Source organism: Paroedura picta, chromosome 4 (genome assembly GCF_049243985.1).
Source record: "Paroedura picta isolate Pp20150507F chromosome 4, Ppicta_v3.0, whole genome shotgun sequence".
Classification (NCBI taxonomy): Eukaryota; Metazoa; Chordata; class Lepidosauria; order Squamata; family Gekkonidae; genus Paroedura; species Paroedura picta.
This window is the reverse complement of record NC_135372.1, coordinates 106,657,939-106,684,547: the sequence shown is the minus strand read 5'-3', so window position 1 is coordinate 106,684,547 and position 26,609 is coordinate 106,657,939. Positions and strand designations below refer to the sequence as shown.

At 43.0% G+C, this 26,609-nt stretch overlaps 1 long non-coding RNA gene across 1 annotated transcript in view; it reads left to right on the top strand.

Annotated features, from left to right (window-relative positions):
- The first annotated feature begins 5,692 nt into the window (after positions 1–5,692).
- Positions 5,693–26,609, top strand: part of LOC143836850 (uncharacterized) — a 41,468-nt gene continuing 20,551 nt past the window's right edge. The window contains exon 1 of the long non-coding RNA XR_013230782.1: positions 5,693–5,730. This is a non-coding gene — a long non-coding RNA (uncharacterized LOC143836850). The remainder of the gene's footprint in view (positions 5,731–26,609) is intronic.

Below are 26,609 nucleotides of genomic sequence, written 5' to 3'. Positions count from 1 at the left end.
AAAAATAGATAGAGTGGACAAAGTATTGAGCAGTCAGTGAAACAGCTTCCTGGATGGCAGCAGTGAAATTAATTTTTGTTTTACCAGAATTATAACTATATCTATATCTATATCTATAAGCTCAGGGAGGATAACATCAAATATCAAAGCAATCTGCATAGTTTACATAAAATTTAAATTTAAAATTATTAAGCCACCTTCTATTTACTTTTTAAATCTTACAGGGTATGTGGGGGAGAACAGTCAACACTTAGAGGGCTTGGTGGATTGGATGGATTCTCAGACAGGGAGGCCAGCATCTTCTTGATATTTCTTGGCCTCAACTGTAGGCCTGGTGGAACAGCTCCATCTTACAGAACCTGCAGAACACGTTAAAGTCCTTCAGGGTCCTCATCTCATTAGGCAGAGCATTCCACCAGGTTAGGACCAAAGCTGAAAAAGTCATGGCCTTGGTTGAGGCCAGTTTTACCTCTTTGGGGCCAGGGATTCCAAGCAAGCTTAGATCACTCAATCTCAACACTCTTTGGAAGTGAAAGAGATGAAAGGGTCACAGACTGTTTAGATCTTTGAAAGTAAGAATCAGAACCTTTAACTCGATCCAGTCTTCCATCTGGAGTCAGTGCAGCTGAAAGAGCACAGGTGTAATATGTGCTTTCTGGTAAAGACCAGAGCTACTACATTCTGGGCCAGTAGGACTTTCCAGAGCAATTCTCTGCAGTGAATGCTGATTTGAAACATGTTACTATTTAATACATTATCTGAAAAATCACACATACAGTCTCTCTCGCAGTAGATCTTTGAAAATACAGCCGCAAGGAGGTTATTGCAGCATGTGTCAAACCATCCTTAGGTGTGCAAGCTATGCAAATTAGGACTTCAATTATGCAGCCATTGACTGTAATTGGGTTTTATGTTTTTTATATTTCTATAAATTTGTATTGATATTTGTATTTGTGTATCAATAACATAGTGATCAGTGGTACCAATTTGGCCAAAATAAAACAGATGAGGAAAAGGTATTTCTTCAAGTAGCAGATCGTGTGAACTAATGCTTACAGTGAATAAACTATTAGGCAACATTGGTTTCAACAAAATGAGCTTGCTGCAAGATGGTAATCAACAATTAGTACCCAACTAGGATATGGAGTATTTACCTATCTATCTATCTATCTATCTATCTATCTATCTATCTATCTATCTATCTATCTATCTATCTATCTATCTATCTATCTATCTATCTATCTATCTATCTATCTATCTATCTATCTATCTACCTAATTAGATTTTTGTCCACCCAAACGGCTGGTGGCGAGTCATACAGCGTCTGTATAAAATCCTCATAAAATCCCTTAAAACCACAGACATAAAAATACAATAAAACCAAGAAATGTGGTGAACTATACATATACATCCCAGTTCTGCCCACCAAGAGGGAAAAAGGGGCAGATGAAGCCGAAGGCCACCAGTCACATAATGGCAGTATCTATTAGTCGGGGGGGGGGGTGTCATACAGATCTTCCTCAGTACACTGGCCTCAACCATAAACCTGGCGGAAGAGCTCTGTCTTGCCGGCCCTGCAAAATGCTGGGAGCTCCTGCAGGGCCCGTAGCTCCTCCGGGAGCTCATTCCACCAGTTATGGGCCAGGACCAAGAAGGCCCTGGCCCTAGTTGAGGCCAGACACACTTCCCAAGGCCCAGGAATGACCAGCATATTTGTGCCTGCAGAGCGCAATGCCCTGCAGAGGGCCTAGGGCGACAGGCGGTCCCTCAGATATGCGGGTCCCACACTGAAAATAACAATTAAATGGTCACATGGAGCATCCCAATTGTTATTTTTTTTAAATCTATCTTCGTAGGGGAAAAAATTGCATGCATGTCTAGTAGAATTAGATGAGTATCTATCCAACCATCTTGTCCTTTTTTCTCAGTAAAGAAGCTGCATGCCTTCATAACTAAGTGATTTTGAATCAAGTTCTTGGACAATTGTTAGCAATTACTTGAATCCAGTTTGCATTAAAATAAGGTTCTGCATATGCATTATACCATTGTAGGCCTAAGGTTACAGAAGATGGAATACAATGGATCTTTTACACTTTTTTCTCAGACGAGCATGGAATGCTGTAATATTTCTTAGGGATGGGCATGAACTGACTGAAAAACTGGAATTTGTCACAAATTTTGGCTGATTTGTTCTTCATGACGCAATGATCACAAACTGAAGAACCAGCATGACCTTTTATGAATTTTAATGCAGTTCATGTTGGTTTATGGTGGTTTGTGAACAGTTCTTCACAAAAATTAGCTGAGTGATTATGAGCTTCCTGCCATTGGGTAGTCAACCTGTGGTCCTCCAGATGTTTGACTACAATTCCCATGAGCCCCTGCCAGCAAACACTGGCAGAGGCTCATGGGAATTGTAGTCCATGGACATCTGGAGGACCACAGGTTGACTACCCCTGGTTTAAAAGACTCAGAGCCAGTTAAGCCACTGTTTTCTGCTCCCCATGTAAACCTGCAAAAAGCCACAGGGAGCAGAAACTAGGGGTTTAAACTTTAAATGGTTCATGAACCAATCAAAACTGGTTCAGTTTGGGAATTGCCATATTAGTTCATGGTCTGGTTTATGGTTCAGCAATGAACCAAACTGCAAAGATGTAATTCATGCTCCTCCCTAACCCTTCTCAAGGGTTAGGACACGCAGTAATGGGTTTAAACTACAAGTACAATGATATAGGCTAGATATCAGGAAAAAAAAATTCACAGTCAGAGTAGTTCAGCAGTGGAATAGGCTGCCTAAGGAGGTGGTAAGCTCCCCCTCACTGGCAGTCTTCAAGCAAAGGTTGGATACACACTTTTCTTGGATGCTTTAGGATGCTTAGGGCTGATCCTGCATTGAGCAGGGGGTTGGACTAGATTGCCTGTGTGGCCCCTTCCAACTCTATGATTCTATGAATAGGGACTGGAAGAGTACATCAGGATTTTATATAGCAGAAATAATGTTTTCACCTTCTTTGTAAAATTGCCTTCATTTAACCAAAGTCATGATAACATAGCAGCATTTTGGAAGTTAGTAGTTTTGGTTGATACAGAAACAGAGAGAAAGGGTCAGTACTAGAACATGGGGATGTTAATCCAGATATCCAATCCAAACATATGTCTGAAAAATACCTTATCAATATTTTTGTATATATTATGGAAAATGGGCCCCCCAATTTTCTCTAAACTAACATCCCAGAAATATTTTGAAGTAATCAGGAATATCAGGAGCGAGGATTTTTAGGCTCCTGGGACTGCTTTTTCCCTGTGTATCTGCCAGTATCTTCTTTCCAGGACTTGGTTTTTGTTTGTGTGGTTGAAATTGGTTTAGATCCTCTGCTTTGAAATTAGTTCTATGAGTCCAGCAACATTGCGAACTGCCTTGCATCGAATCTGTGGTTTGTGGTTCATTTTCTGATTCGTTATTGCCTTGGATTCTCTGATTTGACATTTTTTGGTCTTTCAACTGCATTCCTATTCATTTTGACAGTAGCGGATGTTAACATGGATTTCCTAGGTTGTACACTTATCGTTTTAGGTTTGCCACCTTATCCTACCCTACTCCTGGGATTCCCTGGCTCTTCATTGTTTTTTTGGAGTGTTGTTTGTGTCTCATTTGAGAGGCTTTTGGCTGAGGGGTGCATGCTTTGCTTGCTGTTGTGTCTTTGGCTTTGTGCCCTGGAGAAAGCATGAAATTTCCTCCACTCCTGTAGCAATCAATACAAGATAGCAGAGAGTACTTTTTTCAAGGACAAGCTTCCTTCCTTCCTTCCTTCCTTCCTTCCTTCCTTCCTTCCTTCCTTCCTTCCTTCCTTCCTTCCTTCCTTCCTTCCAGGTAAAGGTATCCCCTGTGCAAGCAACTGGATCATGTCTGACCGTTGGGGTGATGCCCTCTAGCGTTTTCATGGCAGACTCAATACGGGGTGGTTTGCCAGTGCCTTCCTCAGTCATTACCGTTTACCCCCCAGCAGCAAGCTGGGTACTCATTTTACCGACCTCAGAAGGATGGAAGGCTGAGTCAACCTTGAGCGGGCTTCTGGGATTGAACTCCCAGCCACATGGGCAGAGCTTTCAGACTGCATGTCTACTGCCTTACCACTCTGCACCACAAGAGGCTCTTACCTTCCTTTTAATGGACAGGAATTTTCTCTAAACTAACATACTTGTGTGATTTGTGCCAGCGCAATCCTAAACAGAGTTAGACTTTTATAAATCCACTAAAGTCACTGGGCTTTAGAAGAGTGTAACTCAGGTAAAAATCACAATGTTAGCTTACAAAATAAAACACTCAATAATTATGGTGACTAGATTATATTAATGCTGTGAATCTGAAAAATTTCAGAAATGAGGATTGAAGAGGCATGACAAACTTCTTAAAAGAAAAAAATGAACACATTTACTTTATTTATGATCAATTCTGACTATGGCAGAAGATATTTAATCTTTCTTTTGCTGAATATAGCAGCCATTAAACAACTATATCCTTTAATAAGTTTCATTTCTGTAGAATGTTCTACTAATTTGTAATTGTGAGTCATTAATTCTTCAGAATTAATTCTTTGAAAGCAAGAAACAAAAAAAAAAAAATCCTGCAGCAAGGTATTTGTGCATAGAAAGCTAAAATCTCAGCTCCTTTGGGAAATTCCATATAGCCATGGAAAGGAACCTTGACAGTCTAGAATCTTAAATTTGGGCTGGCCATACCTTGGTTAAAAAGACTTCAATACTATGTGTTTCATTCCATCTCTCTTAAACGGCTTATCTACCCAAAGCCATGGCTGAAACCCCACTATTCCAAAGCATCAGGAAGAGAACATCTGTTGGAAAGTAAACAAAGAGCTAATTATACAGGATTAGGGATTTTAAAATGCAGCTATTTTTAGCCACACAAAATTAAAAATACTCTTCTTCTGATGAAGTCAAACTGAGATATAAAATGAATGAGAAATAAAACTATGAGAATAATAACATGAAATATGGATTTTGTTTCCCCTGGGAACTCAGGCACTGAAGAACTCTTCATAGCTAAGTCTTTGTCAAGCATCTTGTTCAGTTAACAAACGTATTTATTTAGCTTTTAAAAATCTCTCAAAGCAACTGCCCTCCAAAAGCCAAATATTAAACATGTTAAAACGAGCAGGAGACCTGCAAGGACTTGAGGGGGCATCTCATTTGCCCTATACACTCCTCCCCACACTCCCAGAAGCCTCCACTGCCTCTCTCATTTCACTGCTTCATTTTCTCCTTCCTACCCACCAGCCCTCCTACCTTTATCTATCTCCCTCCACAGTCTTCCACTTTCCTTTCTTTGGTAGACTCTCCCAAGGAAAAACCCATCCAAGTTGTGAGTTGTGTGGTGGCTGCCTCCAGGCTTGGAAAAATTGGGTGGACAAGTCATGTTATGGCTGCTGCTGAGGCCAGCCAAGCTGCAAACATGGAACTACAGCAAATCACTTGAGTGAATCACACAGTAATTGCAAACAGGCCCTGGTGAGTATATGGCAATGAGGTGTTTAGTGGCCACAGCTGGGCCTGAGTTGCACAATTTGAGTGGGGGAGGAGCAAAGCCTTCTTTGAAATTTCCATGGCATCACTTCCTGTTCTTAAACAGGAAGCTACTTCCAGGTGCTGGGACTTCCCCCTCTTCAATGCTCACTGTGGAAGACAGAGAATCTCTGAGAAGACTCCTACCAGGTAAGTGGCAGCCATATTGGCCAAGTCATCTGCTAGCCACTGCTCAGTTTGGTTGAGTAGCTTTGAGACTCCTTTAGGTAGAGAAAAGCTGTATATAAGAACCAACTCTTCTTTTCCTTCGTGGTTTGGTGGTCATTTCTGGGCTTGGCCAAGCTGCACAAATTGAATGGTAGCAGATTACCTGGGCAAGCTGCTTGAGGGCTGCTGCCAGTCATGGCCAAGTTATGGGATAGCAAGTTGCTAGACTGATTCATACAGTAGTTACATGGTGGTTTCTGTGGGGTAGTGATGTATAGGAGCTTAAAATAATATTTTTTAAAATTATTGTTTGGTAAAGAAAAGCTTAGTGTACCAAACTGTTTTGTAAAAGAAGGCCCAGAAAACTTATTCTTGTTCTTGATTGTATTTTGGAATGTTACCAAGGTTGATATGTTCTGTTCTCAAGGCCAGAGACATGTCATTGTTTATGTTATCAGAGGAAGTGGGGGAAGAATGGGGAAGAATGGGAAACTGGGGAAGAATGTCTTTAGCAGGAACCTGGGGAGATTCATCAGGAGAGCTTTAAACTAAAGCCACTAGGGGAAGGAGACGATCAACATAGGGAGTGTATGGAAGGAAAACGATCGGAGGCAGCCCAACCAGCAAGGCCAGCTCATAGGGAACCAAAAAGTAAAAGGATTCAGATGTCTTTATACTAACGCCCGAAGCATGGGCAATAAAAAGGAAGAGCTGGAACTTCTCATGCTGATGGAAAGGTATGATCTAGTAGGCATCACAGAAACTTGGTGGAATGATTCTCATGACTGGAATATAATGGTGGATGGATATGAACTGTTCAGAAAAAACAGAATAGATCGAAGAGGTGGAGGAATGGCACTGTATGTGAGGAAAGGGCTTACCTGTCAGGAAATTCTAGTGAAGGAGAGCATATCTACAGTGGAAAGCATCTGGGTGAAAATAAGCGAGGGGAAAACAAACAGTGTGGTGGTTGGTGTCTGCTACCGACCGCCTGACCAACGAGAGGCTGTGGATGCTGCACTTTGTGAGCAACTTGAGAAAATATCCAAGTGGCAGGACCTTGTCATCATGGGTGACTTCAATTTCCCAGATGTGTGCTGGGAAACAAACTCTGCGAAGCGTCCTCAGTCATGCAACTTTCTGACCTGCCTGGCTGACAATTTCATTTATCAAATGGTAGATGAACCCACAAGAGGTTCAGCCATACTGGACTTAATACTAACCAACAGGCAAGAGTTGGTGGATGAGGTGAAGGAGGTGGGGACCCTAGGGGGAAGTGACCATGTCCTCATAGAATTCCTTTTGAGATGGGGAGCCAAGGAAGCTTGTAGCCAGACGTGGATGTTGGATTTTCGTAGGGCAAACTTTAATAAACTCAGAGACATGATGAGTGTCATACCATGGACGAGAATGCTGGAAGGGAGCATGTGAAGGGTGGGCACTACTCAAACAGGAGCTATTGCATGCTCAATCAATGACTATCCCAGAAAGACGAAAACACTGCAAGAGCTCTAAGAAGCCTATTTGGATGAACAGAGAACTTCAAGAGGAACTAAGAAAGAAAAGGAAAATGTTCAGGAAATGGAGGGAAGGACAGAGCTCTAAAGAAGAGTACCTACAGGTTACTAGGCACTGCAGATCAATCATAAGAAAGGCCAAAGCTGAGAGTGAGCTAAGATTGGCCAGGGAAGCCCATTGTAACAAGAAAAGATTTTTCAATTATGTGAGGAGCAAACGTAAAGTAAAGGAGGCAATAGGCCCACTGTTGGGTGCGGATGGACAAACTCTAACTCTAGAAATGGCCATAGCCAAAGGACAGTGACTGGGTGGCAGGTTAACATGGATAGAGAGGTTGTCGAGAAGCATTTAGCATTTAGCTGCACTGGATGAGTTCAAATCCCCTGGTCTGGATGAAATGCACCCGAGAGTACTCAAAGAACTTTCCAGAGAACTTGCACAGCCCTTGTCCATCATCTTCGGAACCTCTTTAAGGACTGGAGATGTCCCGGAGGACTGGAAGAGAGCAAAAAAGGAAGGAAGGATGACTCGGGAAACTACAGACCAGTGAGTCTGACATCTGTTGTGGGGAAGATAATGGAGCAGATATTAAAGGGAGCGATCTGCAAACATCTGGAGGACAATTTGGTGATCCAAGGAAGTCAGCATGGATTTGTCTCCAACAGGTCCTGCCAGACCAACCTGGTTTCCTTTTTTGACCAAGTAACAGGTTTGCTGGATCGGGGAAATTCGGTTGATGTCATTTACTTGGATTTTAGTAAAGCTTTTGACAAGGTTCCCCATGATGTTCTGATGGATAAATTGAAGGACTGCAATCTGGATTTTCAGATAGTCAGGTGGATAGGGAATTGGTTAGAGAACCACACTCAAAGAGTTGTTGTCAATGGTGTTTCATCAGACTGGAGAGAGGTGCGTAGCGGGGTACCTCAGGGCTCTGTGCTCGGCCCGGTACTTTTTAACATATTTATTAAAGATCTAGATGAGGGGGTGGAGGGACTACTCATCAAGTTTGCAGATGACACCAAATTGGGAGGACTGGCAAATACTCCGGAAGATAGAGACAGAGTTCAACGAGATCTGAACACAATGGAAAAATGGGCAAATGAGAACAAGTTGCAATTTAATAAAGATAAGTGTAAAGTTCTGCATCTGGGTCAGAAAAATGAAAAGCATGCCTACTGGAGGGGGGATACACTTCTAGGTAGCACTGTGTGTGAACGAGACCTTGGGGTACTTGTGGATTGTAAACTAAACATGAGCAGGCAGTGTGATGCAGCGGTAAAAAAGGCAAATGCCATTTTGGGCTGTATCAACAGAGGCATCACATCAAAATCACAAGATGTCATAGTCCCATTGTATACGGCACTGGTCAGACCACACCTGGAGTACTGTGTGCAGTTCTGGAGGCCTCACTTCAAGAAGGACGTCGATAAAATTGAAAGGGTACAGAGGAGAGCGACGAAGATGATCTGGGGCCAAGGGACCAAGCCCTATGAAGATAGGTTGAGGGACTTGGGAATGTTCAGCCTGGAGAAAAGGAGGTTGAGAGGGGACATGATAGCCCTCTTAGTATTTGAAAGGTTGTCACTTGGAGGAGGGCAGGATGCTGTTTCTGCTGGCTGCAGAGGAGAGGACACGCAGTAATGGGTTTAAACTTCAAGTACAACGATTTAGGCTAGATATTAGGAAAACGTTTTTCACAGTCAGAGTAGTTCAGCAGTGGAATAGGCTGCCTAAGGAGGTGGTGAGCTCCCCCTCACTGGAAGTCTTCAAGCAAAGGTTGGATACACACTTTTCTTGGATGCTTTAGGATGCTTAGGGCTAATCCTGTGTTGAGCAGGGGGTTGGACTAGATGGCCTGTATGGCCCCTTCCAACTCTATGACTCTACGATTCTATGATTCTAGGATTGAGAAAGAATTGGAAATTACCTTTTGTAATCTTTTCCCCATGACTTAGCATAATGGCAATGGGTGGCCCTTTGGGATGTGCAAAGGGGTGGAGACCCACGTTTATTGGTTGACCTGAAAAGCATCATCTTTCCCTGCCTTCAATTGAATATTATAAAATCTCGTGTAATCCTTTGTTCAACACACAGGCTTTTTTGGGACAGCCCCGCTGTGTCATTTTGTTCTGCTGCTGTTGAATAAAAGGTTTTCCAGTCTAGTGTTCACTCTGTTTGGGTGTTGCACACTAGGCAAATGATCCCAGAATGCCCAGACCAGGCCCTGGGCTGTCAGTAGAGTTGCAACATCATGATGAAGACTGAACTTCTGCAATTATGACTGTTCTCCCAACTACTGTTCCCCTGGAGGAAACAATGGCAGACTGAATGGCATCTATGACAGGCATCTTTCACCCTTCCTTGCCTGGCTGAGTAATTCAATGGCTATGTTTGAACTTGGTCCAGTGAGTAAGTCAAGAAAGTTGTGTAGAAGTGAGTTTCCCAATAATCACCCCTAAGCCTGCTTGAATGAGAGGTTTTTTCATTGAGGCACAAGCGAGCTATTTCCAGGGTTGTTTTGGACTTCCAATTCATCCTTTTCCTCCTACCTTTAATATATGAGAAACAAAGCTTCACAGGCTTACCAATATTGTTGTGCTTTCCTAGCAACACCCTAGCAATACTCTGGCTCTTAAAAGCTTAGATCCAAAACACTTTTTGGTCTCTAAGGAGCTACTGGATTCAAATTTAACCACCCAAATGTCTACCAAGATCTCAGAACATAATATAGGGAGAGCTCAGTGGCCATTTTTTGTTTAAAGATTACAAATATTGCTTCTTTTATTTTGGGAAGAATACCTCAATGTATTTTTATTTTATTCCTAAGAATGGGCCTTGAAAGGGCCCCTCCCCTGGCCCCTGGCCAGGCAGCTTAAGGTGGCTTTGGGCCGCAGCTTGCAGCCAGATCAAGTGGGGTGGGTGGAGACTGGGCAGCTTGTTAGCAGAGCCGGATCAGAGCTCCTTAGCAGGCAGTCAGCAGGCCAAGAGGCCCTCGTTAGCAAGCCCTCCACCAGGACCCTTTGCCGAGGGCCCTCTCTCTTTACCTGCTGCTGGCTCCAGACACTGAGGAATCTGAGATCAAAGAGGCTAGAGTCAAAGGACAGAGGGTGGGAGCTGCAGGGGCAGGGCCAATTAGGGCAAAGCTGGCTGCACCCTGATTGGCCCTATTTGAACTTGGACAGCTGGACATGTCCCACCCCCTAGGCTGTTTCATAAATATACTAGCTTCAAAGCCTGTTCCTAAGAACAGGCCTTGAAAGGGTCCCCTCCCCTGCCCCCTGGCCAGGCAGCTTAAGGTGGCTTTGGGCGTCAGCTCGCAGCCAGATCAAGTGGGGCGGGTGGGGGCCGGGCAGCTTATTAGCAGGGCGAACAGGGCTCCTTAGCAGTCAGGTAGTCAGCTCCTTAGCAGTCCTTAACGAGCAATCAGCAGGCCCAGCCTGGCAGGCCAAGAGGCCCTAGTTAGGAGTCCCTCCACTACAATCCTTTGCCCAGGGCCTTTCCCCTTACTTGCTGCTGGCTCCAGGCACTGAGGCATCTGAGAGCAAAGAGGCTAGAGACCAGGGACGGAGGGCAGGAGCTGCAAGGGCAGGGCCAATCAGGGCAAAGCTGGCTGCACCCTGATTGGCCCTATTCCAACTTGGACAGGCGGACACGTCCCACCCCCTAGGCTGTTTCATAAATATATAGAGGAACAACAATGGATAAGGATGGCAGGTTTTTCTGCAAATCTTGGTATTTCCCTGGGTTTATAGATAAATGCCCCATACCTGTTCCTGGTTTCACTGTGTGGATTTTAATAATCCATACTCTATGGATAGTTCATAGTTATATGATTACTATTTCTGAGTAGACTGTTAAACGTCTAGTGAGAATATAGTTTCCTGGCTCCTTCAAGATGGTGCAGTAGAGAAAACCATTTGTTTGCTCCCCAGAAGCCTCAGGTGGAATGTGATGTAGTTAAACATATAAGAACTATCCTTCTTTTTCTTGTGAAATATTTTAGCACACAAAGGAGCCATTTGCAGTCTCCTTAAGAGACTCTTTTGTGTATGTGTATACATTTTAGAAGACAAATAGTAGTATAGAAGGTATACAAAAATAAAAAGAGCGGTTGTATAACATAATTGTATATATTATTATATGTGAAACAGCAAATATTTTATTTATTTATTTTATTTATTTAGATTTCTATACCACCCATTTCTTTGTAACTCTGAACATTCTTTGTAACATTGAACATTATATAATACAACATACATGGAATGATATTTATGTAACATCAACTTTCAAATAAGGCATCAAAACATTGCAAAACCACATTATAATATAGATAACAATTAACAGTAACATTGGGGGATTGGTTCTTTCAGTCATGGAGGGGGTGTCTGGGGGTTCAGCAGCTGTTCTAAGTCAGTCGGCCTCAAGTGAATCCCTGGTGGAAGAGCTCCCGAACTGTGAAAATTCAGGCAGGGCTCTGATCTCCTCAGGGAGCCCGTTCCACCAGGTAGGGGCCAGGACCGAGAAGGCTCTGGCCCTTGTTGACGACTGATGTGCTTCTCTGGGGCCAGGGATCCGCAGCCAGTTGGAGGTGGCGGAGTGTAGGACTCTTTTGGGGGTATAGGCAGGGAGGCGGTCTCTCAAATACACTGGGCCCAAACCGCATACGGCCTTAAAGGTGATTACCAGAACCTTAAGCTTGATCCGGAATTCACCTGGGAGCCAGCCAAGTTGTTAGAGTACCGGCCGAATGTGGGATTTCCGTGATGTTTTCATGAGAATCCTGGCCGCAGCATTCTGCACCAATTGTAGTTTCCGGATCAAGGATAAGGGTAGGTATGCGTAGAGCGAGTTGCAGAAGTCAAGCTGGATGGCCGTCATGTGGATCACTGTGGCTAGGTGCGCTGGGTCCAGGTAAGGTGCTAGTAGCTTGGCTTGGTGGAGGTAGTAGAATGCCAGCCGCACTACCTTTGTGACCTGGGCCTCCATTGTAAGGGAAACATCCAGTGTCATGCCCAGGTTCCTGGCAGAGTGCGTTGGTGAGAGCTGTACACCGTCCAGGGTGGGCAGACGTGCTTCCTCCCATGGTCCCTTCCTACCCAACCACAGGACCTCCGTCTTTGCAGGGTTGAGCTTCAGGCCACTCTGCTTGATGCATTTTGTCACTGCTTTCAGACATCTGGCTAAGGGTTCTGGGGGAGAGTCAGGGCAGTCATTCATCAGGAGATAGAGCTGGATGTGATCCGCATATTGGTGGCAACCCAGCCCAAACCTCCGCACGAGCAGAGCCAGAGGGCGCATAAAGATGTTGAATAAAATAGGAGAGAGGACTGCTCCTTGTGGGACTCCACATGTGAGCTGATGTTGTTTAGATGCTCTCTCTCCTATCACTACCCTCTGTACGCAGCCCCGGAGGAAGGAATTCAGCCACTTGAGGGCCATTCCCTGTATTCCAGTGTCGGCTAGGCGGTGAGCTAGGAGCTCGTGATCTATTGCGTCAAACACTGCTGATAGGTCTAATAGTATGAGCAGCGCTGACCCGCCCCGGTCTAGCTGGCGTCGAAGGTCGTCTGTCAGGGCGACTAGCCAGTTTGGTGTAGTGGTTAGGAGTGCGGACTTCTAATCTGGCATGCCAGGTTCGATCCTGCGCTCCCCCACATGCAACCAGCTGGGTGACCTTGGGCTCGCCACAGCACTGAGAAAACTGTTCTGACCGAGCAGTGATATCAGGGCTTACCCACCCCACAGGGTGTCTGTTGTGAGGAGAGGAATGGGAAGATGACTGTAAGCCGCTTTGGGTCTCCTTCGGGTAGAGAAAAGCGGCATATAAGAACCAACTCTTCTTCTTCTTCTCCTAGCGCTGTCTCCACCCCATGTCCTGGCCGGAAGCCTGACTGAAATGAATTTCTTCCCAATAACTCTTTTATTATAATTTTTAAGACATTATCTATAAAATACAATGGTCCTTACTAGGGATGTGCATTTCAAACCATTGCAGCGGAAAAGTATCCAAATTAGATTTTATTCGGGCATGGATCGGCCAAAAATGGTCTGAATCACCAACTGCCATTGGGTTGTATGGATGTATCATAGATATCTGAAATAGCCGAATTGTGATTCAGCGTAAATTGGCTTTAAAGAGACATGGAGAGTGGCAACTGCCTTCTAGCTTTCAAGCTCTCTGTTTCCCACCTTTGTCCTTCCCAGAGCAAAGGGGAAGGGGGAAGATCTTTCAGCATGCTAAGCTTGCTGTACGTGTAAGCCTAAAACAAGGTAAGCATGGGGGCAGGCAGGTTTTGGAGAAAAAAACAGCCCCCTGGCCAATCACGGAAGGTTTTCCCCTTTTCAAAAATCTTCTGTGTGTGACCAGAGAGGCTTTAAAGCTTGTGTGTGTGTGGGGGGGGGGAGGGTGTCTTACCTGACTCCATTGCTGCTTCCCTGCCTGGCTGAGCTGCTGCTGCTCTGGTAGAGTGTGGAGATTCTTCTCTGGCTCCCAGAAAGTGTGCTGGCTGGCAGCTGCTGCTTGCTGTGCTGGACCTTGGAAGACCATCATCACCCAAGAAGACTTTGACGAGTTTTGTCTGTGGGATTCTCCTTCAGACTTTTTTCCTTCTTATTTTTTATTCTTCTCTCTCTCTCTCTCTCTCTTTTTATTCCTCTCTTATTTTTAAACTCACTTTTATACTTTTCAGGATTTTTTTTGTGGGGTGGGCAGTGTGTGGGGCTTGGGATAGAGAAGATGTCAGGAACCTCTCTCTAAGGACACGTTGCTGGGGTCAGTGAGGGTGACCACCTGCCACCTAGACCCCTGCTCATTTTGCCTCTTCAAATTGGGCTACCAGTAGATGGAGGGTTCTTCCCCTGCTGAAGAAACCATTGCTTGATCCGTGGGACCCCACCAACTACTGCTCTGTCTCACATCTTGCATTTCTGGGGAAAGTGGTTGAGAAGGCCACCACGAATCAGCTCCTTGCATTCTTGGATGAAAATTCACAGCTTGATCCATACCAGTCAGGCTTCCATCCTGGCCATGGGGAGGAGACTGTATGGTCACCTTGATGGATGATTTCCTTAGCCTGCTGGCTCGGGGCGGTTTGGCTATCCTCATGTTATTAGACCTGTCAGCCATGTTTGATGTGGTTGACCATGAGTTGTTAGCCCACTGCCTCACCAGGATGGGGAATTAGGGGACAGCCCTACAGTGTCTGATCTCCTTTCTCTAGAACCAAATACAGAGATGGTGGTAGGGGAAGTGTTATTGCGCCCCTTCACACTCCCTTGTGGAGTACCACAGGGGGCGCAATAACACTTCCCCTACCACCATCTCTGTATTTGGCACCGATTATGTAGATGACACCCAGCTCCATCTCTCATGGATGGCCAGAAGGGGGCAGGACCAGGAGCCATGCCTCCCCTTGCTGGATAGGGTGCAGCTTGAAGCCAATAATTTGGGGGTGATTCTTCCTATCTATGGAGGTGCAGATCGTTAGAGTGGTACATGTAGCATTCTTCTATCTACACAAAGCCAGGCTACTAGTGCCCTACCTGTCCCCAGAACACCTGGCCATGGTGATCCATTCAATGGTCACTTCCAGACCAGGCTTCTGTAACTTGTTCTGAATGGGCCATCCCTTGTCCTTCACCTTGATATTATAGTTGGTGCAAAACACAGCTGCTAGGGTCCTCTTGAGGTCATATTGGATGGCCCATATCCACACAGATGCAAATACTTCACATTTTTTAGAAGCTAAGCTTCAATAACTCTTAATAACCTGAATTTTCCCTATGTGTTGGAAATAATCTTTTTTGGTAAAGAGGGCTTCCTATGATGTTCCAAGGTTGAGTTAAAAGCCAAATTATCTTTCTAGAGTGGGACAGACATCTTTATGAATCTCAATAACAAAACCACATTAGTTGGCTGGCTCAGTCAATAAGGGAACAGAATTTTTTTAAAGGAGAAATCTGCCTCAGGAAGGAAAGTGGACAGGGTCATCATAGCCTCAGTCTCTGTTTCCTTGTTGGTCTTCTAGAAGAACTGTTTGGCCACTGTGTGATACAGGATGATGGACTAGATGGGCCACTGGTCTGATCTATTGAGGCTCTTTGTATGTTCTTACGTTCAGGTGCAACTTTTATCAAAGCAAGTTCTGCCCAGAATATGATCATTATTACTCAGAATATCTTCATGTGGTGTTTTGTCCAATGGATAGTGAGGACCCAAGGAGAATCTCAAAAGCTATATACAGCTCTCAATCTGGTAATAAAGTGCTCCATAGAAAAGCACCCAGGTAGATCTACCAGCATAGATGGTTACTTACATGGCTATATGCATAGCTGTAAAGAAGATAATCAGGACTAAATTAAAACATGGGAAAACCAGTAGGTGTAGAACAAGTTTACTAAGCTAGTTTGCAAATTTACTAATGTGATTTTGGGCTGTTATAGTTTTGAGTACAAACAAGCAGCAGTAACATCCTGAAATGAAAGGGGATTTTGAGCAGCATCTTGACTTCTGCTGTCCTGGAATTTTCATCCAGGACATTTCCTTACTAAGAGGCAAGTAGAAGAATAGTATCTAAATGGGTCCTGTGGGAAAGGCTGCCATTTTATCAAGGGATGATTTCTATGCTTATTCTCCCAGTACTACACTCTACATTGCCAGAATGAAAGCATAGGCTGATGCCATAAATCATCCCTTCAGATTCACCTGCTGAGGTATTTTGTTACGGCAGAAATGTTGGTATCTTTTCAATACAAACTTTCCCAAAGAAAGTTTGTATCCTCCCTTTTTCATCACCTGTGACTTGTCTCCCACAAGAGCAGCTTGTGGCAGTCAATTTTTTTTTCACCAGGCAAGTGATAAATCATCAGCATGGGCTGCATCCAAAAAATGAAGACACATATCTCCATAGAACGATTCCTGGATTGTGTATGTTGGGCTCTGATCTCACATCAGTACTACAGCGGACTTGGCAGAGAATCACAAACAAGCCTTGGCATTATGGGCTTTTCATTTCGTTTTCATCTGCTGCATTAAAAAAGCAAATGGGTCTGGCAGAGTGGTACTAGAGAAGCAATAAATAGAACAAAAGGGACACGAGATTTGATTGATGAAAGCCACACATCTATCTAGGTACATATATATTTCTCCTGAACTACCAGCAGCCGCTCTGTTTTATACAGAGAAACTGATAGTGCCTAGCACAACCTTTTTGCAAACAACAATATGCAGCTTAGCTATTCTTTATTAGAATTCAGTAGCCTGAATTGTTTGTTTAAGCTTAAAAACATCCCATTCCTTGACTCACTGCCTCTATGCACCTTTCCCTATAGTTCTCGGCTCCACAGGAACTGTATTTTGCATTTTGTGTAGGATGTTTGGTCTCACAGATGCCACATGGAACTCACAGGTCCCTTAAAAGGCTGAGAGCATAGGACAAAGTGGCGGCTATTAATTTAAGATGGTAAAATATTGTCTACTACACTGACTGGCAATGATTCTATGACTGTTCTTTTGCATCGCCTTCTACACAATCTTTTTGATCATTACTGAACCTTTTGCATGTATCACTGAACCCTTTCCTTGGTGTGCTGTCCTACTTGGAGTTGTAATATTTTGATTTTCTTAAACACCCTTAGCACCCAGGGCCTATTTTCAATTCAAGCACCTATGCAATCATATCGCTGTCAATTTCACAATTTAAAATAAGTGTTATTTCAGAGCTACATGCTGGTTTTACATTTGTACTGCTGGTACATTTAGCATTATACTAATTGATGCATGCTCATAATTCACTGGATTGCATACATTCCAAGGTTATGATAGGTGGCAGGAGGTAATAATAGTTTCTAAAAATCAAATTTGCTGATTTTATTTGTTTATTTATAATTTACTGTATACCCCTCTGCTCCCAAACCAGCTAACAATAGATAAAACCCCACAATAAACCCCTCCTAAAAACAAAATTCCGTACAATCAATACCAATAAACCCCAGAAAACCCAGAAAAAATTGGCAGCGGACTAAAAACTCTACCCCAACCCTTCTGAAAGAGTATACAAAGATGCCTTGGGCGGTTTATAGAGGGTAGTCAGATCTTATTTAGTCAGGAGCCCAGATCTTAACAGTCCTGCCTCAACCATAGACCTGGCAGAAGAGCTCTGTCTGGCAGGCCATCTACATTCAGCAACATTCAGCACGTTGGCACATGATCAAAGTAGAGTTACCAAGTATAGAGGTAAAAATGTGCAAATATTTTTGATCCCGTTTACAACGCTCACTAAACACTCTGTGTTGAGATAGGGATGGTTTTGAATGTCTTATATCTGCTGTATCAGCTCACAAATTCTAGTTTCACTTTTGCTGCTTTCTTGGGCAATATTAACGATGGTTCTGTATTTTCATGCCATCTTCATTTTTCTTATATCAACTGTTTTACTGTACAATCTTTCCATTATTTCAATTGTTCTCTGTTGGTAGATCAGAATTATATGTTGTCAGGTTTCAGTTCCCAAGGAACCTGGAGCTGCTGTACCCTCCAGGATCCTTTCTCAGCTGGTTGCAGACTCTGAGGGCAGGGTGATATGTCACCCTTTTTCCTCTTCTGACTGCACACTAGCTGCCTGGCCCTTGGAAAGGCATTGTGGTCTTTCTGGGAATAACTGTCAGCAGGTCCTGTTCCACCCAACTGGGATCCTCCAAAAGCCAAAGTAAATTTGGAGTGGGGATCTCACTCACAGGGACGTGAACATTCTACTCATGAATGATGTACACTGATACTGTCTAAATTGCCTATAACATCTAGGCAGCATGCGTATACAATATAAGTGAGTCTGCAAAACCAACAAAGGACATTAAACAGATCCTATTGACACAAATATAAATGCAAAAGCAGGGGACCTGCCTTGCTTTACTTTGGGAGTCAAGTAAGCAAAGGTAAGATACACCCATCTCCTCAGGAACAAATCAGAGACAGAATGGGAAAGCAAGAGAGCCATGGGGAAACAGAATGAGACTCGACACACTATCTTCTCTGGTTATTGTACCCTCCAGGCAATTACTTAAGCTACTCACAGCCTACCCTCAGTTCCATTTATTTATTGAACTCACTTATACATCAGCTTCTGCCCCATAGGGAACCAAAGTCACTTACATCATCATCATCTTCTTCACTGTATTCTCACAACATTCCTGAGAAGTAGGTTAGACAAAGACTGTGTGGCTGGCCCAAGGTCACCCATCAAGCTTCCATAGTGTAAGTGGAGATTCAACACTGTTTTCATCCAGATTCTAGTCGAACATTTATACTCACTACACCATACTAGAGATTAGATGAGCACCAGTCAGGAGTGTGTGTTTTTTAAGTCCTGAAGAGGGTGGGGGGCTGGACTAGATGGCCTCTTATGGTATCTTTCAGCTTTGTGTGATTCTGATTCATTGTAAAAAGTAAGATACTGTTGAGTATTATAGCAAGTATAAGTGAAAGTACAGAGAGTGACTGTGCCATCTAAAACCCCTGGCCTACAAATCCAGAGAGCTCCATTTATTAGAATATTTTATATAAGTTCACAATTATAAAGGGGAAGTGACTAAAAAGAGTTAGGAAAGGAATCTATTATTCATACTTACTGCTCTTGAATGAAAAGAGTAAGACATTCTGTTTTATTATTACTGCATTATAATTACAGCCATAACTGAATGTGTGCATACTGAGGAGGCTGCTGTTCTTCAAGAAATCTCATCCTATTACTAATTCATGTGCCATTTATTGGAATTATTGTGCAATAAGCTAATTCAAACAGTGTACTACCAAGTGCCACTTTTACGAATAATTCTCATTGTTATCTGTGACCTGGTAGATTATGAGAGCCAGTTTTGAGAGTAACTGAAGTAAAGAGAAAATTGGGGGGGACCCTGAACTATGTGAAGGAAAGGCAGGATAAAAATATAACTGATAGTGTGTGCTACACAATACAATACAAACAGTAGTTTACATTGTACCAGTAACTAAAGTGGCATTCTATATTTGGCAACTCATCCCACCTCCTGCTGACAGCCTGATAGAATTCTTACTTCAAAGGAGGACACAAATGCTGGTTATTTCCCTAAACTCAAGTGGTGAGGAGAAATTATCTCTGCTACACAGAAATCTATAATAATATACAATAAAAAGGATGTGCTTGTCTATCTGTCTGTGGCAGATATAATGTCTTGGAAAATAAAGCTCCGAGCCTCAACTCTGCCCACCAGCCTCAGGTAGATCACTGGAATTGCAGTGCAAATAATGAAGGGAACTGGAGCATCCTGTTCCAGATTACTTCCAGAATCTTCCCCCCTTCCCCTGTAGTATATGCCAGGGTTTCTTAGTGTGGCAGCTATAGCACCACAAAAAATCATTTGGAGTTCAACAAGTAGCTACCACATTCAGGATGTTCACTGGAGTTGCACTGACAAAAATGAAGAGAATCAGAACTAGGGTTGCGGAAATTTGTGTTATGCTTAGTTGGTGAGCCACAAACTTTTATGTGCCAAATAAATTGGTTTGGTTCATGTGGTTTGTGATGTGTACCCCAGCATTCTAGAGACACTAAACTTGCATGTAATATCTCCTCTACCTACCCTTCAGGTTTGGTGAGAATTGGATTCCCAGGGAATTGCTTTCTATGGAAATGACTCATGAAGGTTCACACAGACTTTGTGTGGGTTAGAGACATCAAACTCACAGGAGATCTCCCCCTGATGATCCTCTACATGCCCTCCAAGTTATGTGCATATTGGATTTTGAGGTACTAAATTATGCTCCCCCAGGAAGATGCCCTCAGGAAAGTGCTTTTGGGGGAAATATCAAGCATAAGTTCACAAGGATATAGAATGGACCCCTTGCAAGCTGCACACAATGCAGAGGAACCTCACCCTGCCACCCATTTCTTTATAATCTCTCCAGATTGGGTACAGATTATATGTCAGGAGTCCCAGTTATGGACAGTAGAAGCAAAACAAAAGCATCCTCCTTAAGGTCACCAAGTCTCCTAAGGCAGGTTCTGAAGGACATAATGGTAACTTCCCCAGGCTGATTCCACACAGGCGGAAAAGGCCGAGAGGGCAGTCATATGGAAGTGGGGCAGATCCCTGCTTTCATATTACATTGCCGCCAGGCTTCTGCTCTCCTGGGCCTGGTGTAGAGCAGGCCCCAGAAACCCTGAACTAAGAGAACATGGAATTTTCCAAGATCCTACTTTCCTGCAAAATAAAAATAAATGCCCCAGCAAACCCAGCAAGATATGTCCACAATGCTCCCAGGTCTCCTCAGGCCCAAACATCCTCTGATCACAGCACACAGCCTTCACCTCTGCGAGCATGTTGGTACCAGCATCCCTGATCATAAAGCCACAGACAATATTACTGCCACTCACCCACTCCATCAGGCTACTCTATCATTAAAGTGATATTTTGTACCATGTGGTCTGTAGCCATCCCCTGCATATAGTACAGAACCACTTTGTAGTCCTGTGGCAGGACTGTCTCCTCCTGGAACGTGGGTTGTGCCCCAATAGTTGACACCAGTGGGTAGTGAGGGAGAGGTAGCCATACTGCTGGCTGCTCCAGAGGTTTGTCTTCTGGACAACACTGTCAGAATCCCCACGGGGATAGACCTTAAGGTCCTGCTCTGATGTCCCACTCATGGCACCATGAATGTGGGGAACCTTTCTTGGAGGAGCCTCCTGTTCCCCCTCTGCTTCTCTCTGCTGATAGGGAGAAGCCTCATCGTCCTTCCACTGGCTGTCACTTTTTCCTCTGGCCGCAATATACTTGAATGCATCATTAGCAGGTGCCTGTTGAGTAAAGAAAATAACAAATGTTGGAGGTTTCTGGCCCATAGGACATGGGTGTGGCACACCTGGCACTCTGCCACTAGGGATCATTGGGGAGGATGCAGAAGTGTTAGTTTGGGTCAGAATGCTCTATCCCACAATCTCTAGACGATTCTTCTGAATATAATTGAAGCAACAGTTTATTTGCTAGAAGCTAGGAAGTTGAAGGCAGCACACACAGGGCAGGTGGGAAATAGCCCTTTTGTTACAAGACAAAGCCAATTTCCTCATCAACTTCTCTGACCTGCACTTCAAAAACCATTCACTTGTCTGTGACTGTATACTTCCCTAATTAACAGTTGTCCTGGAAACTTCTGCAACTCTTCCAAGCCTCTGTTTTTTACAAACTTCCGCCAAGATTGAAGTTTTTTTGCAAGCTCACGCAAAGCCTTTGCCACAGCTACAAAGACAAAAGAATTTTGAATGGTTTGTAAAGGAAACAAAGAGAAATGCCAAAGGCATCTTTCCTACCATTAAATAAGTTAACTGCTAACCAACCAGCTTGTTGACACAGGAATATCTGGAGAGAGAAGGCCCAGAGCTTGACTGAGGGAAACTGCTAATTCTTTGGCAGGCCTAAACCAGAGAGTGAACTCCTGAGCAGCAGCCGTGCACTTCTATAAGTTCAAGTTTAGACTTTCTTCTTTCAGTGTTTGTTAGGATTGGTTTCTGGTTAGGATAGGATTCTGAGTGCCCTTTTTAAAGAACACTGAATACTTTGTTCCATTAATGTTGCTATGCCCATAGACATTGTGATTTTGTTATATCTAGTTTTGTAGTTCTGGGGTTGATGATAAATATTGTTATATTTAAAACTTCGATGTCTGAAATGGTTTCTTTTCCTTTGAAGCAATTTCCCATCTTGTCAAACCATAAGGGTGTTGTCATTTATTGATTTGAACCATTCCCATTAAAAAGGGTTACATAAACAGCAACAACTTTAGTATATACAAAATAAAGAATTAAAATGTAAAGAACCTACACTTGGGCACCTGAGAACCAATCCCCTAAGCAACCATACACGCACACATCAACAACAGAGCACAGTTAAAGTAGGAAGGAGGAAAATCAAAAGTTTTAGGGAATGGGCATATGACCTGAAATTCTGGGCTTGAGATCTGGAGAAGTCCAGGAGCAAACACAGCTGAGGTCCAAGGAGCAAAGAGAGCAGCTGGAGAAAAAGTTTGCAAAGTGCAGCAGGAATTCTCATCAGGAAACCAGAGTTCTGACCAGCAGGGATCTGGTCATGGGATCTAAGGATCCATTTACTATGACATGGGGTCCTTCTTTATGGACAGGATAGATGGGATTTGGGCCATCCTGATTTTGGACTGGGTCAAGATAAAAAGTTGGAATTTAACTGGCTAGTTTAAAATTTACTGCTCTCAAACTCTGGTGAGGAAAGGTGTGTGGGGGAAATACCTTGCTTAGAGTATTCTGTGCCAACACTGACAGGGCACAAAGGACCTGGGTGAGATAACATGGTTAATGTATTTTAATTAGGTTAAAGTGAGCCACATCTGCATTGTCACAAAAGTCTGGGTGAGTCAAGGTAGTTTCTGAAACAGTATGGAGCGTAAATGAATGATGTGAGTGTCCTTCTCGGTAGAGAGGGGGAAAAGAGGAACCAATTGTTACTTAATGAAATAGCAACTTCCTTTGTCTGGGCAGATGCCTCTAGGGTATGCCAGGTTATGCCAGCATGGAAAAGCCTTTTGTTATTGAGAACATTACACTGAGCAGGAGGAAATTGCACTTAATTAGTTTCCAATGCCAGTACAACCTTCCTTGTTTTCCCTAGGATTTTCCAATGTCATGGAAATACCCAGGTGCCTTTATGAGACTCCCAAGTTTCAGATGCCCTTGGCACTTAGGCTATAAAAGGGGTGCCTATTTGATTAACCAGGGGGAAACAGAATTATGTATGAGGCAATCCATTGCCTTGATCAAGCCTATCAGACTTGATTACCAAAGTTGGCAAGGGGGAAAGGAGGCAAAAAAAAAATGCTTGCATTGCTCTTATTGTGGCAGCTGAATCCATGCTACTTACCTTGTTGCACTGTGCTGGCAATTCCATACAGCAAAGGTGCGTTCCTGCCCCTTGTAAACACATTTGCATTTTTCTAGCTCCAGCTGCCAATTGTCAAGAAAGGGAAGTATTTTTCCGGAATGCAAAAATGTTTGCAAAAAAATCCCATTTTCCCCTCAGCTTTGGTTCACCCATATATTGTAGCTGAGCCACGGAGCCAAATACAACAGTTGGAGAAGCTAGGTGTATACCCAAAAGCAGTAATACCGTCAGCATTATATTCAGATGGAAATGAAAGAGATTAAACCGTTTTGGACTGGATGTTTTCCCACAACTTTGAAAACATCTGTGTAGCCACAATGAAAATCTTGGAGCAGATAGTTCCTGAAGATCTGTCATGTTTTTTTTTTTTAATAAATAATTATCAGGATAAAAATGTTGCTGCTGGCAACATTTAACATATTTTCCTGTTGATTAATAATGTGGTTCTAATTGATAATCAAGTAAATTTGGGGGCAAAAAAACTCTTACCTATTTATTAATGATCAGTAACTAGAATAAATATGCATAATTAATTGATTTTAAAAGCCTACAATGGAACATTTGGAAAAATACATATCAGAATCTGCAACTTGGAAGAAAGCAAATTCACGGAAAAATAAAACACAATTGGTTTCTCATGAGTGCTAGAAATGAACAGTACAATCATATGAAGAAGGGCACCCTTCAAAGTTCATTAAAATCAATGGGTTTAGACTGGAATAACTGCATTGGACTGCAGTTTTGAAATACAATGTAATTATAGTTGCAGAATATAATTTGGTGATAGGGTAGGGTATCAGGGGTGCACCTAAAGCAATTCTGGTTCTGTATTTCATAATGCCTAACTGAAAGAAATAGCTAAATTCCTTCTATCTGGTTTGACAGGTGACTTAGTTAATCTTTTAGCTTGCTCTTATCCTGCAAGCACCACTCCACCATGCTTTTGCAGGGACACTGTGGATCTCAGGTGCTCTCCTAGCTCAGCACATGATTGGATGTGTTCTTAGCACCTTTGAAGCCATGCAGGGTTTGTCCAGATTTTTAAAACATTCTAAACAGGAGGAAGAAGCAGAGACATGGTAAATTCTGGAATTTCTGTATTTCATATAATGTTGCAGTTGATATACATTTTCGTATAACTCAACAGGCTAACAAATTCTTAATGTATTCACTACTATTGTACTAAAATATAAAAAACAGCATTGTTGTTCTTTCCTAGTCGATTTCTCAGCGATAGTATTTTCTTTCTTTGTACATATCCAACAGTCATTTTTCAGCTGTCACTTTTCCTGCTTTGGACTTCAGCCTTTCCAAATTCTCCAGTTACTCACATCCATGTCCTTCCAGGCTAGGAAGACTGGGGGCAGGGGGGATTGCACATCCAGCATTAGCTCTTGTGAATGGCTATTGAGGGGTCTGTATTGGAGGTGCTTACACGTCAGGTTGGATCCAGCCAGCTTTTTCTGTCAGTGAAAAAGGAAATTCAGAGCCCTCTTTGACCATCAAAACCCCTATGCTGGGAATGATGAACATGCACATGAAACATGTGCAGAAATAAAAGCCTTGTAGAGTATTGATTGTAATGATAAGGCAAAATATCTGAAAATTCTGGAAGACTGAGTAAAAAAGCTTGAGCCAACCCATTTTCTTTTTTTTTTAAAGCATTTTATTTATCCCATTTGTTCTTATTGTGATTACGTATCCTTCCTCATTATCCCTTTCTCTCTCTGTCGCTCTCTGTCTTTTAAAAATAAGGTTCTTATCCCTACTATATATTAGCTGAAATAATAGAAAATGTAGCTAAATCTCTGCAAGGTGCCATCAAATTAAATCTGAATCATTGTTAAGGGCAATGTTTGTATGCTTATTAATTTTTGTGTTTTCTTTGTGGTTACCTCACTGTTCTATTATCATTATTAATATTATTAATAAAATTTATAGCCCGCCTTTCTCCAAAGACTCCAGGCAGGTTACATAAAAATATAAATTACATAAAATCCCATATAACCCCCTAACCCATATAATTCCCAAGGTATCAAGTTGGCTGGATCCCTCCTACTTCCCACAGTTATCTAACAAAAGGTTGTATAGCAGAGCCTGAGGGGAGGGGGCATTACTCTTACTGGCCTGGTATCAACCATAGACCTGGTGGAAAGCGCTGTTTTGCAGGCCCTGCAGAACTTTGTTAGCTCTGTCAGGGCCCTCAGAGCTCCCAGGAGCTCATTCCACCAAGTCAGGGCCAGGATCAAAAATGTCCTGGTCAGGGTTGAGGACAGGAGTGTCTCTTGGGGATCAGGGACCACTAACAGATTAGTATCCATTGTGCAAAGGGCCCTACGGGGGGCATAAGAAGATAAGTGGTCCCTCAGATAGGCTGGGGCCAAGCTGCAAATAGAATTAAAGGTCAGAACCAAGACCTGGGCCAAAACTGGAAACCAGTGCAGCTGCCTTAGCACAGGCTGGATATGTGTCCTTCAAGATGAACCAGCAAGGACCTTAGCAGATGCATTCTGCACCAGCTTGAGTTTCCAGGTCAAGGATGAGGGTAGGCCAGCATAGAGTGAGTTACAGAAATCCATTCCAGAGGTGACTGCTGCAAGGATCACTGTGGCCAGACAGTCTGGGGGCAGGTTAGGTGATAGTAGCCATGCTTGGCGAAGATGATAAAATGCCATCAATTTATTCTTTTATTTTAACCCTTTCTCATTCTAATTGTGATATAGTTTTATATGCCAACAAAGGATTGGGATCTGGAATAAATATTAGGATCCTGATCTTCTGCTTTGACTTGATCAAATAAGCAATTCCTGCCTGCAATTCAAGCTGCAACTTAAACTGTAGGTCTCAGATGCCTGTAGCATACAATGAAGGTTCTCAATAAGTTCCTTTGCACTCAGCGCTGCTGAAAGGTGGGGAGTAGGAGGACACTGGGGACCCCTGGAGCTGGGCAACTCGTGTGATTTGATTTCATATAATGATTAGGTTAGGTCTGAGTGATGTGAGGTTAACTATACAGGGGATCTATGTGTGAAGATCCATTGTAGTGTTCGGAAGCTCTCCTCAAATTTGCTTACAAATACACATGCCCATCAGTTCTACCAATTTTCTGATCTACCTACTCAGCTTACCTTTCACTTAATAAAATAGATAACCAGAAGAAATATTGAAAAGAAGTGGGACAATAGAATCAGCTAGAGTTCTGCATATTAAGTTTTCATGGATACTCTGATGTGATTAAAAATGTGAAGTTTCTTTTATTGGTTTTCAGAGTTCAGGATAAAAATTGTAGCTATCTCTTTACCAACAATATAGCAAAATTCAGTAATAAAATTTATACCGGTCTGAACATAAAATGACAGAAAATGGGATAAAATGCTATAAAAAGTAACCAGCAAAACAGG